This window comes from Chamaea fasciata, unplaced genomic scaffold, assembly GCF_029207755.1.
Source record: "Chamaea fasciata isolate MVZ Bird 193981 ecotype frontalis unplaced genomic scaffold, bChaFas1.0.hap1 SCAF_3, whole genome shotgun sequence".
NCBI lineage: Eukaryota > Metazoa > Chordata > Aves > Passeriformes > Sylviidae > Chamaea > Chamaea fasciata.
In genome coordinates this window covers 107,249,285-107,264,512 of record NW_027094088.1, presented here as the reverse complement: position 1 = coordinate 107,264,512, position 15,228 = coordinate 107,249,285, and the positions used below count along the sequence as shown (strand labels likewise).

The following is a 15,228-nucleotide window of genomic DNA, read 5'->3' as shown; positions in this document are numbered from 1 at the left end:
GTAACATTTCCATCTTCCCATGAGCTTGCTAGTTTGATACACCATTTAAAAACTAATTCATTTCACTAGAAAATGCCCATAGAAGACGTGTTAGGCCTTGTAGAAGAAATCAGGCTTTTCTATATTTACAGCAATATCCTATTTTCAGCAACAGCTGAAAATTCATGAGGTTATGGACTCATAAATGTAATTTCCTCTGTCATCACCTTACTGCTTTTGGAAGACAAACTGGGGTGCAGAGTCAAATATGTCTGTATTCACTGAAGCTCTGGCAGGAGGGTCAGTTTTTATGTGAGTGCCCTTTAAATGCATATCCAGTCTGGAAATGAGTCAGAGACTCCATGTGCCCTGAAGAAGTTCCGATACAAATTTAGATGTGAACTTTAGATCTTTTTTATCTCTGGTTCTGAGAGTTAGAGTTGTCTATGCAGGCTCCTGGGAACTAAAAAAGCACAATGCTTTATCTTCTGTCTTGCTAATGCACCAATTGATTTTTTTTGGCGAAAAAATTGATTTAGTTAATATTCTTCAACAAGGATGGATGCCCATCTTCAGCCTACATCTTTATTTATCTAGCTAACAGCAAGGAGAAAAAAAACACAGTCTGGAACTCAGCAATGACATTGTTTTCCAAGTCAGAACAATCAATTAGAGTTTTGACTGAGCAAGGACATCTAGATGCCTGTATGGCTACTCGTTAAAAAACCCTTAGGTTTCTGAAAGGGAAAATCATTGTATTAAAATAATCAATTGCACAAACTTGGTTATCAGAATATCAGAAATATATGGATTTGAAAACATTCTGATCTACGAGGCATCCTAATTGAAAATCAGGTTTTAAAATGAAGTGGATATAGAAAAGGAGACACTTCAGATCATGGGTCCTATTGAATCACTGATGTTCAGCTCATTGAAGCTGCAGATTAAGGAGTAGATGGATCATTTTATTAAGGAACATAACTACAGATCCATCCAAACTGCCAGGACTACAATGCCATTTGGGCTAAACTTGCAGTGAAAACAACTTCAGGCGAGGTTCAACAAAAGTTATTATTTCTTATTAAAACACAGGTGTGTCTGCAGCTGTGTCTGCACTACTTTTTTAGCACTGCACCACTTTAGCTAAGATCCCATCACTGAAGTCTGTTTCCTAAGGGAAGAGAGCTAATGAAATAACACTGTCTGCACTTGCCTAATAACTTCTGAGTCTTTGAGCTGATTTCAACCGCATTTGGCAGAGGAATAGGAATCATACCAACATTAAGATCCTACGCATGTAATGAAAAAATCTGCGTAGAAAGAAGAGCCTGTACGAGCTTCTACCAAGAGAAAGGTGCAATCTTTGTTATCAGAGAAACTCTGTTATTGAGGAGAGGTCAGGAATGGAAAGGAAATGGAAAGGCTTGACCACAGACCGTTTCTTTTTGCTTACTTTTCTTCTTTCATCTGAGAATGATTCAGCTGGGAATATAAGCAATCACATAGCACAAATCCACGGAGCCAGCCTAGCTGTTAGACACCTATTACACCTATTGTCCCAACAAAACCCTGCCTCAAACCATGGCCAAACTGTTGTCCACACAAAGGATGGGTGGAGAGAGAACACTGAAGGCTGTCCCAGGATAGTCAACCAAGCTTCTGTGCCTGAACCTGGAAAATTCATGTGTAAATTCCACTGCTAATGTTGTCCAGTTCAAAGGTAGAAACTGTGTCTCAACCTGTCATCTAGGCTACTCTTATGGTTAATAGAGAAAGAGGGCCGTCTCGAAGAATGATTCATGCCATCTCAATTTAGATGTTAGGGCTAAAATAACCTCCTGGAACTGTTTGTCGTTCTCAGTCAACCACCTTACAAAAGGTAAGGTACCTTAAACCAAGTGCTAGACTGCCAGGTTTTTACAGGGCCCTAGTGAGGCAGTATTAACTCAGCCATCCATCCCTAAATGAAGCAGGCAAAATTGTATCCCAGGCTTCACTGACTCCAGTGTTTACTGAATTATTTGTCTCTGCAGTGTTGACAAATTCTGGGGATCAGAAGATGAAGATCCTAATCCAGGACAAATCTCTTGATTTCACTAGTTGCTCTCTTTTTATCCTATATAATGGGATTCACTTACCTCACAAGTATTGAGGGGATAAACTGAATTAAATAGGTGACTTCCAAAAATCAGCGTCCTTCATCTATGAAGTATTCCATTCCCTCATTTTTCCAAGCAGTAGTTACCTACAGAATGTAAAGGCAATGCATATGCTTGAAGACAGCTACTTCCTGAACACTTTTTGGCAGCAGAAAGAGGGAGAGAGAAGGTGTTTCTAGAACACTGTCCTGTTTCATTTTATACAGACCAGAGGCTCTTCATGACAGGAACTATATTCTGATGCCCCTCAATGCCATCACATTTCCAATTATGTCCTATAATCAACCTGTGCTGTTAGGAACATGTCTTTGGGTTTGGTTTCTAGGACTTTCTGAGGAGTTAATTTTGCTGTGCGTTAAGAATTTTTCATTTTGAGTGTTTCTTTTTTTCCTCACAAAATATATTTCTATGTCAAAATATGTCACCATATTCTGTCAGGAGAATATCACAAAGGCTAGAAATTCTGATCTTCCCTCCATTTACAACATGCAACTATTACTAATATTCACCTTTAGCCTGGAAAATATATTATCAGAAAGGTTCTAGTAACTGCACAAAAGTCCTCGTGTCAACATTGTTACTGATATGTTTGTTCATTAAATCCAGGATATGGGTGACAAGTTAAGTGATAAAGGTAGTCTCGCATAATTTGCGGTTGTAAGCAATATTTTCCAGGAAGTCAGCGATTCTGAGTCTTGAAACGCGGCAGGGGAAGAGCAGACCCCAGCAACAGAGACGCACATGCGCAGAGTACTATTCAAGGAAGTCACGCACGCCGGAAACCGGACTGTATAAGAGGAAGAACTAAAACCCTGACTGACGCGGCAGTGGCGGGATAATGGTCCCCCTGTCGCCCAGCGCTGCATTACCTTATTGTTATGCTTGCTGTAATTAATAAAATCCTTGATTGGGACAAGCAACGGTGTCAGACTATTCCGTGCAAAATTTCCTCTATAACAATTTGGTGCCGTGACTCGGATAAGAATACGGATCCGACAGAGGGACTAGGGGAGGCGCCCCGCCTGTACAGGCGGCCTCTGGTTCTGAAGTCGGGATCTTGCTCTTACCGACGAACCCAAATTTGTAACAATAAGGTAAGGAAAACCCTATAAGCTCGGTGCACTCGAGGTCCGGACGAAGACGCAGGAGACGCGTAAGTAACTGCCCATTGTGCAGGGGAATCCGTCCGGGCTGGGTTGGGATCCTGGAATACAACGTGTGTACGTGTGAGTGAGAGGAGAACTGGCAGCCAGATTCTCCAAGTGAGTGCGGACCCTTAAGTAGTGCGTTTCCCATCGCCCGCGAGGGACTGGGCCACGAAAAAGGGGAAGTGAGTGAGTACACACACGGCTGAAAGAGGGTATTCCAGAAGATGGGACAGGGGAAAAGCAAGCCCCCTCCACCCATGAGACCCCCTTCGGTTCTTAGGGATTCACCGCTGGGGTTTATGTTAGAGAATTGGAAATATTATCCCACCACGGGGGACAAGGACAAAGGTAAGATGATACACTTTTGTGTAGAAGTCTGGGGAGGACAAATCTCCAAGGCAGTTTGGTGGCCCAGGTTTGGGTCATCAGAATTATGGGTTCAGAGATTTTTGAATCAGTGGGTACGTAGGTAGGTCCCCTTTAATCAGGAAGAGGCTGATTATGCTGCAGTATGGGTTACCCGCCCAGGGGACCAGGGAGTAGCAATATTCAATCTCTCCCAAATGGAGTTTGGGCATAAAGATAAAAAGACTGAAAAATTGCAGGAGGAGGAGGATGCTCCCCTAATACCACCCCCGTATGCACTTCCCCCATTACCACCGGCGCCTCAGATATTACCTCCTCCTACACCCCCTCCCTCCCCTGGAGATGAAGGTATCGGAGCCGCAGTCAGAAGGAGGAGAAGGGAGCAAAGAGAACATGAGTTACTCCCCTTAAGGGAAGTGCCAATAGGAGGAGCCCAGCCACAACTAGGATTTGTATCTGTCCCTTTGAACTCAAATACTGTTAAGAAATACAGTCTATTTTGAGGATTTTGTTTACTGCAGAAGAAAGGACACATGAAAAGAGACTGCAGACAGAGGATAAAGGATGAGGCGGCATTCAAAGAAGATTAGGGGGGTCAGGGGCTCTATGTATTGGGGACCCGTACGAACAAAGAGCCCTTGATAAAACTGAAACTAGGTCCCCAGTCACAGGAGGTAGAATTTTTGGTAGACTCAGGAGCTGAGAGGTCTACCCTCCAGCAAATACCCCCTGGGTGCAAATTATCTAAAGATACTGCCCATGTGGTTGGAGCAAAGGGAGAACCCTTCAAGGTAGGGATTGTACAACAAGTTTTAATAGAAACAGAATCTAAATTAGGTATGGGAAATTTTCTCTTAGTCCCAGAAGCCGATTTTAATCTTTTGGGAAGGGATTTGATGGTAGAATTAGGAATAGGTTTGGAAGTTAAAAAAGGGGAGCTGGGAATTAAAATATGTGCCCTTAGGGTTGAAGACGAACAAGAAATTAATCCTGAAGTCTGGTATACCCCTGAGACCGTGGGGAGACTAAACATCTCACCATTTAAAGTAACCCTCAAGAACCCGGAGAACCCCGTCCAAATTAAGCAATATTCTATGTCTATAGAAGGGCGGAAGGGGTTGAAACCCGAAGTTGAGAGATTAATATCTCAGGGACTATTAGAACCATGTATGTCCCCATTTAATACCCCAATTTTACCAGTAAAGAAACCCAATGGCACTTATCGACTAGTGCACGATTTAAGAGAAATCAATAAGCGCACTATGTCCAGATTCCCAGTAGTAGCAAACCCCTATACCCTTTTGAGTAAATTGGGGCCAGAAAATTTGTGGTACAGTGTAATAGACTTAAAGGATGCTTTTTGGGCTTGCCCTTTAGACGAAAGCTGTAGAGACTATTTTACATTTGAATGGGAAGACCCTGACACAGGGCGCAAACAACAATTGAGGTGGACCGTGCTTCCACAGGGGTTTACAGAAAGCCCTAATTTGTTTGGACAAGCCCTAGAACAGATTCTTCAAGATTTTACCCCAGACCCAGAAATTACTCTGATTCAGTATGTGGATGACCTATTGATAGCAGGAAAAATGGAAAATCAAGTCAGAAAAGAAAGCATAAAACTTTTAAATTTTCTGGGGCTTAAGGGGCTGAAGGTATCAAAATCTAAATTACAATTTGTAGAAGAAAAGGTAAAGTATTTAGGACACTACATTGAGAAGGGAGAGAAGACAATTGACCCGGAACAGGTACAGGGAATTTTATCTTTACCCCCTCCAGCAAGTAAAAAAAACAGGTTAGACAATGGTTAGGACTATTGGGATATTGCCGCTTATGGATTGAAAACTACAGTAGTAAAGTTAAATTTTTATATGCCAAGCTCACCGAGTCTAATCGTATAAGCTGGGGAAAGACAGATGAAGAGCAACTCTGGGCATTAAGGAGAGAATTGGCAAATGCACCAGTTTTAAGTTTGCCAGACTTAAATCGACCATTTTATCTATTCGCCAACATAGAGAATGGGACAGCATATGGAGTATTAACCCAAGATTGGGCAGGGAAAAAGAAGCCCATAGGATACTTGTCTAAATTATTAGACCCTGTGAGTAGGGGCTGGCCCACATGTTTACAGGCCATTGTTGGATGTGCCTTAATGACAGAGGAGGCTCGAAAAATAACCTTCAATAGTACCATTAAGGTATTATTCCCCCACAATGTGAGGAGTGTTTTGCAGCAAAAAGCTGAAAAATGGATCTCTGATTCCAGATTATTAAAATATGAGGGAATCTTGCTGGAGGCCCCGAATTTAACATTAGAAACTACATCTTTACAAAACCCTGCTCAGTTTTTATTTGGGGAACCAAAACCATCAGAAGAACTGGCCCACGATTGCCTCCGAACTATTGAGGAACAGACTAAGATTAGGCCCGATTTAGAGGAGGAGGGGCTCTCAGAGGGAGAAGTAATTTTTGTGGATGGCTCATCCCGGATAGTGGATGGAAGACGTAGATCAGGGTATGCACTAGTAGCAGGGAAGGATTATGAGGTATTAGAAGCAGGACCCTTGAGTCCGTCATGGTCAGCCCAAGCATGTGAATTATACGCCATCTTGCGGGCTCTTAAAAAAAAAAAAAAAAAAAAAAAAAATTTCACTGAACTTCCCAAGGTGGGAAGATACAAGTATGTGTTAGTACTAATAGACCACCTCACCCACTTCGTAGAGGCATTTCCAACCGCAAGGGCCACTGCACACACGGTGGCCAAAGTGTTACTAGAACAAATTGTGCCCAGGTATGGAGTAGCTGAAAGTATAGACTCAGACCAAGGGCCACACTTTGTATCAAAAGTTATTAAGGCCTTGTCAGAAGCCCTTGGAATAAGATGGGAAGAACATACCCCGTGGCACCCTCAAAGTTCGGGGTTAGTAGAGAGAGTTAATGGAGAATTAAAGAAACAGCTAACCAAGTTAACTTTAGAAACCAAACTTAATTGGATTAAGTGTCTCCCCTTGGCCTTGTTAAATCTCAGAACTCTGCCCCGATCTGATGTGGGGATATCTCCTTTTGAAATGCTGTATGGGATGCCGTATGATGCAGGTATGCCTCGAGACCATCCCGGAATAATAGATAAGCAAATGAAAGCATTTATAACTGAGATGATGGCCTTTAGGAAGAAGTTATGGGAAAAAGGGCAGATATTGCAGAGACCACCCTTAAATATTACTCTACATCAGGTGCAACCGGGAGACTGGGTCTTAATCCGAACTCGGAAAGAAACTACTCTCCAGCCCCATTGGGATGGTCCATATCTGGTGCTCCTCACAACAAATACAGCAGTACGGACAGCAGAGCGGGGGTGGACTCACGCCAGTCGTATAAAAGGACCAGTGCCCGAGCCTAGGTGGAAGGTCATCAGCCCAGCCGGAGACTTAAAGTTGAAACTCACTCGGGGAACTGCAACAGGAAATTAAGAAAGGACATTCTTGATGAATAGAAAATATTGGTATAAAACTTTTAGGATAGAATATCAACTAGAGCTTGAAAGAGATCATAAGGGAAATATATATGCTGATTGTGTTTGTATTAAATGTAATGATTCTTATTGTAATGGGAATTGTTACCCCTTTGTATGTTACCAATGTTTAGTTTGTGAAAACAGGTGGTGGACCCATTGTCACAGAGGCAGGCCCCCGAGAGGTGTTTGCTGCCTCTGTCTAGAAATTCAGCGGGAGCTTACTGATTTGGTATTGGCTCAGAAAGTAGCTCAAGGGGAATTACAAGTAGACTCTAAAGAGTGGTGGGACATATTTGCAGAAGGCATAAATCCCGAACTATATTGTTACCATTCCAATGAACCAGTCCTTTTTGTGGCACAAATAATAGCTGGAGTGTGTCGCCGTCGGGTAAAAGAAGTAAGGTGTGACGCTCCTCAGGTTAAAGACCACAACTGGAACACCTATATCCAGAGATCCTTAAAGAAAGGGCGAAAGTCCCCTCCTGAAGAATATCCCTGCTGCCGAGAAGATGGGTCTCCCCGTGGCTCGCAGCAACCGAGTCGACGGGCGAGGCAGAGGGAGAGAAAACTGTGGAGGAAGTCGCCCTGGGATAGGTGGAACCAGGAGGTCATGGAAAATGAAATGTCCAAGGACTGGGACTAAAATCAGGGAAGAAGAAAATGAGATGGGAACAAGCCACTGTTACAATGAAAAAGCCACCTGTAGACAACTGTTACTGTCACTACTATTATTATCCCTATGGGTAAGGCAGACAGGAGGTCAAACACACCAGCCTTTCAAATGGTCCTTGATTCGTATGAATGACTACAAAATTTTAGACTCCCTTGTGACCAGTCAGACCCCAGCCTTTAAGGCTGGGTTATGCAACATGACAAACATAGAATAGTGCGGGAGAGTTTTGAATTTAACTGGGTTTTATATGTGTCCGGCCTCAAATCCTGGAAAGAGCTACTGTAATTACCCAGGGGAGTATTACTGTGGGTATTGGGGCTGTGAGACTATTGCTTCCGATTGGACTCCAGGGGGAGGTGCAGATCAATTTATTAGAGCAGGATTTGGTCCCACAGGGTGTGCAAAGCATTGGTTAGGACCATCTGGAGAAATTTCTTACTTAGGAACTTGTGAATATGTGTATATAAATCCAGAGAGCCCTGACTGGGTATTAGGAAAATATTGGGGAATTAGACATTGGGAACCTGGGCGTGATAGAGGGAACCTAATAGTGATAAAGAAAGAACCCGCCCCAGCTGATACCTATGGTATGGGACCGAATAGAGTTTTAGAGGAGGATGAAGAGCTAACACCGGTTACAAATTACCCTGAGGCTACAGGCTCCCCACTAACCATATCCAGTCAGCAGAAAGCACCCTTGCATAACTAAGTCAGTACGCTCATTATCAGAAGTAGTTTTACAAAACAGACGGGGCCTGGATTTATTATTTTGGCAACAGGGAGGACTTTGTGTAGCCTTAAAAGAAGAGTGTTGCACCTATATAGATCAAACGGGAATAGTCTTTGACACCCTAGGAGAACTAAGAAAACAACTAGAAAAAAAAAAGGGAAAGAGAAAGAGAATCCCATCAGAGTTGGTATGAGAGTTGGTTCAATCATTCCCCATGGTTGACTACCTTACTGTCCACCATAGCTGGACCAATATTTTTACTAGTTCTTGTATTAACTTTTGGTCCCTGTATTTTTAACAAACTTATTACAATAGTAAAAGCGCGACTGGAAGCTGCCCACTTGCTGCTGGTACAAGCAAAATATGAGGACTTAGAAAATAGAAAGGGAGAAACGGGAGATGGATTGGAATGGAGCAGACAAGAGCTTAAGTGATTTAATGCACAACATAAATTAACCTAAAGACAAAGGGGGGATATTGTTACTGATATGTTTGTTCATTAAATCCAGGATATGGGTGACAAGTTAAGTGATAAAGGTAGTCTCGCATAATTTGCGGTTGTAAGCAATATTTTCCAGGAAGTCAGCGATTCTGAGTCTTGAAACGCGGCAGGGGAAGAGCAGACCCCAGCAACAGAGACGCACATGCGCAGAGTACTATTCAAGGAAGTCACGCACGCCGGAAACCGGACTGTATAAGAGGAAGAACTAAAACCCTGACTGACGCGGCAGTGGCGGGATAATGGTCCCCCTGTCGCCCAGCGCTGCATTACCTTATTGTTATGCTTGCTGTAATTAATAAAATCCTTGATTGGGACAAGCAACGGTGTCAGACTATTCCGTGCAAAATTTCCTCTATAACAACATTGATGCCTTCCCAATGTACAGAGGAAGGCACAGTTCAGCACGATTGCATAGAAGTGGTGGGAGAAACATATCCATAAAGTCACAAATCACATCCCAGGTTGATTCACACCAGCAGAACTCCGCTGTAGTGTTACTTGCATTTTACATTAAAATAGATCAGTTGTCTTCAGGATTCAATTCTGAAATACTGTGGCAAAGCATTCCCTGCATTCACTGGTGTTCCCACCTTAGTTTGTGGCTGTCTCAAGCTAATAGACCTGAAAAACATGTGGTTTCCCTCAGGAACAAAAACAATTCCCCTATGTTTTGTTGTTAAACACAGATATCTGGGCAACAGTTTTCTAGGCAAATACTGTCGGTGCCTCTTGTTTCTCCTTCCTAGGACCTAACTCAGGTCTCCAACTCATTCCATCAGAATCCAGATATGCATCAGCCAGACATCTCACACTTCTCCCATCTTAATTTCATCATTATCTCCAAATGCAATTCACTGTTGACACATTTTTGTTGTAACAACAGTTCCCAGTAACCTGTGGTTATACCTGGCCATGACCCTCCTCCTGACACAACACAGTGAGTAGCACACACCTCTGATTTCCTCGATTTGACTTCCAAAGAAAACTCCTCTGTACAAATTTGTTGTCTCATTAATTTTACTGATGGCCATTGTAATGGAAACAAAGAGCGTTGAAGGCGAGCTGGAAGATGTCTTCGTTCCCTATGCTATGTTGGAATAGGGAACACCTTACTGCATCCTGTCTGGGGACTTCGGCAACTGAACCATCAAGGGAAGTCTTGCTTTTCCAGGGAAAGGCTCAACAACCGAGGCTTAGTACCACAGCAAATACACAGTTTTATCCTGCTAACACTTCCTCTGTTTAATATAGACAAAGTCTTATGTGGAAAAAAGGATTTACTGTCTTAGTGCATTTTCCTGACAGTTTGCAGCCACTTAAGAAAAAATTATTAATACTTTAAGGGAATTTTCAGTCTAGAGGGATAATAGTTGAAGAAAAAGGGGGAAGGGGATAAGCACAACTCCGCAGCATTATCAGCTCTTTGCCACAATTATTTTGTTTTGTCTAGAAAGGCAACAGCAAGGACTTGAATGTGCCATTTGTTGCCATGACAAACCGACTCAAAGTGAAGAAGTGGGAAATGGATAGCGGTGGTGGGCACTTCCCAGTTCCCGCTACCGCAGCACACTTCAGTAACGCTTCGTCTTTTGAACACAGGCAGCCTTGCTGCTTCATTTTCTTTGTGTATTAGATACTCATATATCTTTAATGTGGAGTAAGAGCAGTACAATCAATTATTTATCATGCAGCTGACAGCTTGCAATGAAGACACAAGAGACAACTCTTCAATAATGCATCACCGTGGGCTATGAATCACTGTCGTGTACAACCACGAGACAATATGAAAGAACCTTGCACTTAGCTCGCCTTCACAGCCAGGAAAATTACCTGCAATTGTCTAGTTCACTCTGCTGAAAGGCATTATTCTGTCCTAGCGGCTTTAGGGATTTGCATACTTTTAAGAGAAGGAAAAGTAGATTTACCTTCAAGGTAGATTTGAGGCTCACTAAGCATTTTCTACATAAGTTGTAAAGAGACCAAAACAATTCCTCTGGTATCCTGTCACCTTAAAAGAGTAATTTTCTTTTAGAGTTTGATTCTGTTACTGTTACAAAGTTTGGCCGTAAAATATACATGTGCTGCAGCATAAGGCAAATTTAATCTGAATAAGCATGGCAGAATCAGGTCAGTGTGGGAACGCTGATGAGGGGGACGATAGATGTCTAAAGCAGCGTTTTAGACAGAATATATTAATACAGAAATACTTTGGATCTCTTGTTTCTCTGTCCTCAAACAGTATGGCCCATAACACAGGGTCTGCAGGGAGAGGGAATGTTTCTCACTGGTCTGGGTCTTTCTGTCCCTGCCCACTGGTAGCAGCCCAAAAGCAGAAAGAACAGTTCAAGCATGGCTGTAATATCAAGAGAGTCTGCAAGATTTCCCACACAAACGCAAGCAGCAGAGCTTGCCCAAAGAATTCTGAGCACCTAGTGCACCATGAGAACAGAGCAATAAAATAATCTGGGTTTTTTCATCTTGGTTTCATTTCAGTCTCATCCTATGCCACATGTATTTCCTTCCCTCCTCCCTTTTTGTTTCATGGTTGCCTGTGTTCTGGGAGCACAGATTTGGCATTTTAGCCTGTGGCACATACGCAACGGTGCAGATGATCTCCCACTGGGAAGTTACACACTTGTGTAGCAGGTTAAATCACACTGAAATAGGTGTGACAGCCACTGTCCCTCAGGGTATGGCACCAGAAGGGCCCAAGGTGGAACTCCGGAGTTCTCAACACAGATCTGGGTGCAGAGAGCATGGAAAAACACCAGAAAATCATCTTCAGAGGCTTCTTGTGAAAGCTTTGAGCATGGCTCTGAGATCACATGAGAGGGGACTTGGGGTAAAAGCACCAGGTTCTTAATTCCTCCTCTGCTCCAGGAAAGAAACTGCCAGAAGAAGCACCTTCCCAGCCCAACATGACAATTTTACCAGCAGTTAGGTGTGCTTTAATGATAAGCTGTTCTCAGATTGGGTATGGGGTTTTTTGTTTGTTTTTAGCTGTCTAGCCTTGTAGTATGTTTCCTTCTGAATAAAATTCACGCTAAAAAATCTTAATTGAAGTGCAACACTTTTGATTCCCTTGGCTTAAGCTAGCAACAGCCTAGTGACAGATCCACCCATCTCTAGTAGGACACTGAATTAAGGGGCTATGGAGAGAATCACAGAATGGTCAGGGTTGCAAGGAATGTTAAAGATCATCTCATTCCAGCTCCCCGCCATGGGCAGGGACACCTTCCACTAGATCTGGCTGCTAAGGGCCCCATCCAGCCTGGTCTTAAACACTTCCACAGATGGGGAATCCCCAACTTCTCTGGGCATGCTCAAAGACAATAAATTTGAGCATGAAAAGGTATTTTATTTATATGTTACCACTTAACACCAAGATGTTAAAATGGTATGTTGGCTTTTAGGGCATTTGGAACTGAAAAATAACAGTTCTTCCCACATCCCTGGTGAATGAATGCTCTTTCTTTTCCATAGGTCCTTGTTTACTGGGTTCTTTATCACATCCAACTTTCTTAATGCTCAGCATGGCCACAGCTACTTCACAGATGAGTGTTTTACTGAGACTCATTTTGACAAACACAGCAATCATCTAACATCAGGCGAAGGACCTAGCAGCTACTCTGTTCTTAAATAAGATAGAGAAAATTAAAAAGATTCTTGGGAAAAGAGAGAAACACACAGGACACAACCAGAGAAATAAATAGTTTATAAAAATGGCTGTTTACTGAGCCAGTATATCAGCCAGCCACAGTCAATATGCCAAGATTACATATGCTCTAAGTAAGTCAGAGGCAGACACTGCTGTTCCACCATGATCTCATATGTACATAAAACATACAAAATGCAGAAGTCCAATGCTTTTCATCCAGGATGTCCAACTTCTTGATCTAGACTGGTCAGACATCCCTGTAATATCTTATTTTAGAGATGTGGTATAACCTTCCCAGCTGGCATTATGCAATAGACCCTCCCTTCACAAGTGTTTGGAGAATTCCTGGGGAGTCATCTCCTCCTGCCTGTGATTCCATGCAGAAAAATGAGACATTACTTCACTGACACCAATTTGAGGCCACTATGGGGCCTTACTCCAGCATAACACACAGTTTCCAGGGTGATCAGGTGGAACCACCAAGGGGGTTCAAGGGATGAGTCCCTTGCTGGGATGGAAAAGGCATCTTCATGCTGCGCTCTCCCCACTGACATGGACAGACTGTAGATTTCTAGGTAGGTAAAGACAGTCAAGCTTAATTCCACCTAAAATTACTTGATGACAGTCAAGATTTGTGAAAAAATGCAGCTTAAAACCAAGCTGGTTCTGATTTGTGCACCAAATGCCTTCCAATGAGTTATGTTGGCTGAGGTTCTTCAGACTGGGTGACCACAGATCTACCCAGTCACTTACAGTGTACCAACACACTCAGCAACCCTGCTGTAGGAAGAACAGGAGATAGAGCCCCATTCCAGTCTTTGAATGAACTCTGAGAAAGGTTCATTAACAAGTTACATGTTGGGAAACCCTTACTGTATTGTCAGAAGTTCAGCCTACCATGACCATCAGATAAACCCAGCACTTTGCTGAGCAGAGTCATTTGCTGCAGGACTCCAGTGAAAAAATGTCTTATGTTACTTTTCTAGGCCACCATTTTAAAAGGTATATGAGATATGTTCATCGAAGGGAAAAATCTTTCCATGGATGTATAGTTTGCTCTTTCCACCTACTAGGAATGCACCTGCTTTCACAAAAAGAAGAGTATTTTTTCTCTGTTTACATCAGTTTCAATGTAAATAGTGTTTTATGTGTTTCAAGGCAGACACTGTTAGTGTTAAATGTTAAATATCCATTAAATATCACTCTGCCTGAAAACTTTGAGTTTGTTCTGAAATAATATTACTGTGAGATTTTTTTTTTTTTGCCACATTTGTTTCCTGTTTTTGCTCATCATTCCTGATGTTGCAGATTCTCTCTGGTGTGAACTGGCACAGTTCCCCTGATAATAATGAAAGTACAATAATATATGTAACAGTTTGAGACCTGGATCTCAGTAATTTAAATCTACATTGAATCATGCACTCGGGACTATTCACCAGAGCAGAATCCTGCAAGAATATGGAATAGTGTATATTTGTGATCAGAGCAAAAAGCTGTATGTCAAAAAGAAAAGGTTGTGCATACTTGCACACCAGACAGCTGTGTAAGTATAACTCACCTTCATTTTATTCCCTGTGAAACAACCATGGTAGTTTCACACAAGGTCAGCCAGTCAATAGCATATTCAGCAATAATATTATTAACTAATATACTTTGCCTTGGATATCCTGAAAGGCTTCATTCAATAAGCCTTTAAAGTACCTTCTGAGCCACAGAGGAAAGGAGCTATTAACAGCACAGTTTGCACAGTTTGTTCTTATAAATAGTCTTTTCCATCTCTAAGTTTTGATCTCAGTGATCTTATAAACGAACTATGGAAAAAGTAGCAGCTGTTATCTTGACAGATGGGTCTCAGGCATTGCTCTGCTGGACATTGCAGTCATCTCTCTGAAGAACAATAGGAATTTCCAAGTGCATGTATCTATTTTCATCTCCTTAATAAGCTACTCATGTCTCGGGCAATGAAGAACGCAAAATAAACATTTTTGGGGACACTTCTCAGAGAATGAGGTAAGAAGAGGGATATCACCCATTAGGGACTTTTCCCCTTGTATTTGACTGAAGTGAGAGACAGCAAAAGAATCAGAAGTTTCTTACAGAGACAACAGGGACAAGCAGGCGCTTCCGGAAGGTGAGATATAGAAAGCCTGTGCGCCAAGTCAAGTGCAGCCAATAGTCAGGTAACAGGACACAGTAAGTACACATATGAACCCCAGTTTTAAAATCTTTCTAAGATTTAGCATCATCATTCATTTTGGATGTAGAGCTTTGTATCCGGTTTTAAGGACAGACAGAAGGCTGAGAAAGTTCATCTTTTTTCAAGGGTGGCTGGGAGAGACGGTACTGCCACCCACCTTTCCTGTTACAAACACTTGTCAAAGCATTTTGAGTTCAACTCCACCTTAACCCTGAATTTAAACTCATGTTCTTCACCATTTCTGATGGTATTCTCATCATCAGACAACCAAACACTCAACGGGATCACCTTCTATGCTCCCTCCTT

General features: G+C 42.4%; 1 protein-coding gene and 1 long non-coding RNA gene across 3 annotated transcripts in view; one reads left to right on the top strand and one right to left on the bottom strand.

Moving 5' to 3' along the window:
- FKBP1B (FKBP prolyl isomerase 1B) overlaps nt 1-15,228 on the bottom strand; it is a 52,327-nt gene that overhangs the window by 6,383 nt on the left and 30,716 nt on the right. The window lies entirely within an intron of this gene.
- LOC136287352 (uncharacterized) lies at nt 2,717-9,388 on the top strand. The gene is made up of 2 exons (XR_010720140.1): nt 2,717-3,291; nt 6,882-9,388. It is a non-coding gene; the product is annotated as an uncharacterized lncRNA (long non-coding RNA).